We start from the raw sequence: 5,130 nt of genomic DNA on the forward strand, positions 1-5,130 counted from the left end.
AATTTCAAAAAAATTTCATGTTTTTTGACAATTCTAGAATTCCAATTCTAAAAATTTATTCTAAGAAAATTAAGAATCACCAGTGAGAATATTTACTTTCTGCGAGTTTTCAAATATAGCTAAGAAATTATTAATCATGATTATTTTTAGATGACAAGATTTTAGATTGGTCTTGATCATTTTACTTATGCTTATCTGCATTAACAAATCCTTTTCTTTTTCTTTTTTGTGGTGTTGTGGATTGAACCGCCAGGGCCCCCGAACACGATAGGCAAATACCCTACCACTGAGCTACACCCTCAGTCCCCTGCACTAACAAATCTTCATACAAGTATGGGTCATTTGTTTAATGAGAAAAATTACACATATAAAATTATAATTACAATAATTATGACACATATCTATATATAGATATATGACGTAACAAAGGTAAAATCAGGTCCGGCATTATTAGACTTGCTAAGCTCTAGAGATGGGCATGCTTTCTATTAGAAATGATAGACTGAAATTGTTTTCTGAGACTGGTCAATAAAATCTATTGAGTTGAAGAACTGCCAGAAAATGTCTGTCAGTGAAAAATCTTTTTAAAATATTTATTTATTTTTTAGTTGTAGTTGGACACAACACCTTTATTTTATTTATTTTTATGTGGTGCTGAGGATCAAACCCAGGGCCTTGCACATGGTAGGTGAGCACTCTACTGCTGAGCCACAACCCCAGCTCCTATCAGTGAAAAATCTTACCTGAAACTTCTATTGATATGCAACAGAGTTAAACTGCAGCCCCCTGCAGACCCCCTATAATATATGTTCAGGTTTCCATTAACCAAGGCCTCTAGATCCTGGGCCTGAGTCCAGACTTTCCCCAGAGGTACAATCCTTTGGTAGATGGATTTTTATTCTTGAAATTCAGAAAAAGCTGGTTTGAATTACATGAGGAATTGTCATCATCTCACTCCAGCCAATCTGAGATTCACTCTATTGCCATGTGTCGGTTTGGCTGATCTTCCACCTGGAAGGTGCTTCCTCCTCACACCACATCCCCTTAAAGTCTACTTCCCACCCTATCAGAGAATCTCTCGCTGCTGCCCTTGACCTTTTATATTTTTTTCTGTTTTACCTTCTTTTAGATGCACAATGAGAAATGACAAAAACAAGTTAACAAGTTTAAAATTTTATTTATTAATCCTCTTGTTTCAGTCTGGAGTGTCCATTGCGGCTTCTACTGGATGGCAAGCTTCTCAGGAGCCGGAGGAAGTCTGTAAGCACAGTGGCTCGTGCACAGGAGGGGCTTGGTGTGGGGCTCGGTGTGCTTACTGCATCGCGGGCTGCAGTGCTAGAACCCTGCAGTGACATAGGTTGACATGAGAGGCTCTGAGAACAAGGGCCCGAATCTCTGAAAGCCATCTCTTGGGGGGAAGGGGAAGCAGCACATCCACTGAGGGGGCTCAGTGCCTCTGAGCAAGGACCACAGAAGTCCCAGCCGTGCTCCAGGAAGACAGCATTACTGCTGCGGAGCTAAAGGATGGGTGGGAGAGCAGCAGAAGAGACCCCTCTCCAGGGCTGGGGCTGGGAGTGGCGCACCCAAGTAAGAGCTGGAGGCTGGGTTTCTGAGTGGAGTCATAACCCCGGGCTGAGGAGGAGCAGCTGTACCTGCTCCTTCGCTGGATCTCCTCAGCACTCCTCCTCTTTGCAGGGGTAGGTCCTGCCACCGCTGAGGCAGCGAGGCTGGCGGCGAGCCCTCCTGACGCGGGCTGAGCTCTGAGATCCAGGCCTTTGGGACTGGGAAGGACAAACTCCTGAACAGGGAATCCCACAAGGAGCAGAGGAGAGCTCTCGGCAGGGGCTTGGGCATGGGGCAGGGGAACCCTGAGGAGCACTGGGAGGCTGCTTCTCCTGTGGCATTGCTCAGCTACGTGTGGAATCTGGAAGAGAAAGAGTCAGGGTTAGGGCAGGGAACCAGTCAGCTTGCCCGCAAGGGAGCAGCACCAACAACCCCTGGAAGTCCACCCCAGGAGGGCCGGGGTGGGGTGAACTTAAACATCTGAGGAGTAAATCCTAATGGAAATTCCTAGGGGACTCCCTCACCCACAACCAAGCCGATAACTTATTCTTTCTTTTAAAAAAGAAAAAAGAAAAAAAAAAAAAAAAAACTCAGCCACCTAGTTGAGCTGACCCTCTGCCTTTCCCAGGCCCATGCCCACCACTGCACCATGGTCAGGTGTACAGGAGAGTGTCGGCTCTTTCTTCACCTAGGCTTGACCTGCCCTGAGACCCCTGGTTCTCTAGTCCACTGGCCTCTCTGGTTTTCTCCCAGGTTAGATCATTTAGAGTCTTTTGTAGGGACTTACACTTCCCTTCTCCTTCCCCAAACTTGTACCTGCTCATCAACTCCTTGGGAAGAGAATAGGAGAGGTCAAGATGCCTTAGCAGCCCCTGAGTGACGGGCAGCCAGGCGTCTCTCCACCCAGAAATCACCTTGCCCTAGAGGAGGACAAGTGGACAAGCCGTCCCAGAAGCCTTGTGGGTGGGCAGAGAAGAGGCTATTCTATATATCCTCCCGTTGAACCTCCAGGCTCCCTATTATTGGAGGGCAGCCATGCAATGCAGGATGATGTATCCGGATGTTTCACAATTCCCAGGCTGGATTCCTCAGCTACACACAGCTGGGATGTGGTTCAAAGGGATTTTCATGTGAGTGAGCGGCCAGATGGCGGGAGCGTTCGGATTGGCCGGGGTGGAAGTCTTACGACATCCCTGGTGGTGATGGGGTGTTGGGTAGGGTCCAAATCCTGCTGAGTTCAGTTTGGGATCCGAGAAGGAAGATCAAGTTCAATACCACCCAGAGCCTAAAGAAGGCCATTTTATTTGTCCCATTGACCATGACTCAGCACTCAAGGCCCCCATGGGACTTGACTGGTTCCCCAGCCAAGTCAAAGTTCCACACCCTCCGAGCTCCCTATACCTCCCTCCCAGCCTCCGTAGTTGCTCTTGGTCATGGTGACCTAGATACATATCTTATCTCCTATATTAAACTGCTCTCGATGACAGAGACCTTGTCTTTATCACTTCTGCATTCCCACATTCTGAGGTTGTCCCTGACTCAAAGAATATGCTCATTAATTCTTGTTGAAGGAAACAGTCTACATGCCATTAGAATAGACTTCGTGTTTCAGAACTTAAAAAAAAAGAAAAAGGAAAATAAAGCCCAGGTCATTTTTGTTTTGTAGATCAGATCTTCACCTGTCTATGCACCGTTCTCACCTAAGGCATTTGTGAACACCTTTCCGTGACCTTCACAGAGACACAGGTGGGTGGACCTCACCCTACACAGCAGGCTGAGAGCAGAGAGTAAACCATTTACAACATCCACTGTCTCTTATATGCAAAGTGGGAGTTGCTGCTGTGACTCTCAAGGGACCCCGTGGAGAAGCCCTGCACAGAGTGAGAAACTTTCTTTCATGTTTCAGTGCCGCGACCCCTCGCCGGCAAGGGAAAACACGACACAGGATTCTTCTTTCAGCAGTTTATTCAGGCCTTGATTCAAGTATCATCTTCTAGCGACCCGTCGCCGAGCGCCCAAGCACAGCCTAATAAAGCCTCCAGCATACCAATCCTAAGCTGCCACATGGACCTTTCTCATAGGGTGGTAAGGGATTGCGTGCCAATTCTCCATATTAGGAGTTGTTTATCACAGGCCACAGTGGAAGCCGGCGCCATCTTCTAATGGCGGCCATGGTCCAATTAGAACGGCTCACCACATTTCAGGAGAATCTCGTGCTAGTTGTGCTTTAAGTGAGCACGCTCCCTCTCCACCTCCGAATCACAGCTGATGTGCACAGCTCAGCAAGGAGATTCTGATGAGCTCCCTGCCTGGCAGGGAGTCCTGATGCCTGGCACAGCACTGCATCTAGGAAACCATTGGCCAAGGGAGAAAGGACGAGCAGTTATCAGGGACGTTCTTGTTGTGGGAGGCCTCCAAGGCCTTCAAATTAGATAGGAGACAAAGGTAAGCAGGGTCAGGGGTGGAGGGGATAAGAGCCTAACCAGGGTGGGAAACAGGACCAGGCTGGACAAGGAGCTGCGGTTGGACCCCCAAATCCAGCAGGGCAGGACAACGGGGCTCACCTCCTTCTGGAAAAGCTTTGGTGTGTAGTTTGGATGAAGGGAGAGAGACTCCCCTTGAGCAAAACAGACGGTGGGAGAGTGCTCTAAAGCCTGTGTCATCCCGTTCCAACAGGACCCCAGAGAGAGAGCACCTGATTTGGGGGGCCTCAGAGGTTACACCCCTCTTCCTTCCTTCCCTTCCTCCTTATTCCTTTTTTCTCCTTCTTTTCCACCTCCACAGGTATCAAAAATAACTCCGATTGCCCCTCCAAAGTGCTTCCCAGCAGGCAGTAAGCATTGTAGGAGGCAGTGTGACTTTGATCACAAATACTAGTTGTTACTTTTCCCCACCCAAGACCTACGTCACGTAAACCCGTGCTCCAGAGACCTCCCATGTCTCAAAAGCACTTCCTTGAGTTTAACCTGTATGGCTCCCACCTCAGGGATGAGGGTTCTTTCTGGGGTTCTCCCCTGGGTGAGCTAAGCACCCTGCCTCCTTTACATCGGCTCCAGACCACTGCTCACAATAAATCGCCTGCAGAAATCTCTAGGTGCCATCCTACAATGAATTCTATCACTTATAAGGTGCTGCTGGGAACTGACTTCAGAAGAAGTCTTCTCGAGTTTCCCAAGAGGCACTGTCTTCCAAATGGACTTCTAAGTCCACCCAGTGATCAGCCAGGATCCCAGAAATGTAAAGTTCTCCTTCACTTCTCCCTGTCCTCTTCCTGGTTCAGATTGTAGGATTCCGTCATTTGGTATCTATTAAGCACCTGCTATGGAATGGGTATAAGAGGGAAAAATAGCCCATGTCACACTTCAAAGTTTTCACCTTGAGAGAAAAAAAGACACATTCATAATAAGACACGGCAGGAACTGGCGGATGGGCCAACAGGGAGGCCGGTGAACTCTAGCTGTGTTACCGCTGTTGACCGGTGACGAGTCCTTGCTTCCCCGATGTTGAAGAATAACACCAGAGATGCACGCCGAGGCAAGGTCAGAGTAGAAATTAGAAGTTTATTAA

General features: G+C 48.2%; 1 long non-coding RNA gene across 1 annotated transcript; it reads right to left on the reverse strand.

Annotated features, from left to right (window-relative positions):
- Positions 1 to 1,157: 1,157 nt before the first annotated feature.
- LOC125620294 lies at positions 1,158 to 2,520 on the reverse strand. Its single transcript, XR_007351908.1, has 3 exons — positions 2,380 to 2,520; positions 1,653 to 1,924; positions 1,158 to 1,343 (listed from the first exon to the last, which is right to left on the reverse strand). It is a non-coding gene; the product is annotated as an uncharacterized LOC125620294 (long non-coding RNA).
- Between the last annotated feature and the right edge of the window lie 2,610 nt (positions 2,521 to 5,130).

Source organism: Marmota marmota, unplaced genomic scaffold (genome assembly GCF_001458135.2).
Source record: "Marmota marmota marmota unplaced genomic scaffold, marMar, whole genome shotgun sequence".
NCBI lineage: Eukaryota > Metazoa > Chordata > Mammalia > Rodentia > Sciuridae > Marmota > Marmota marmota.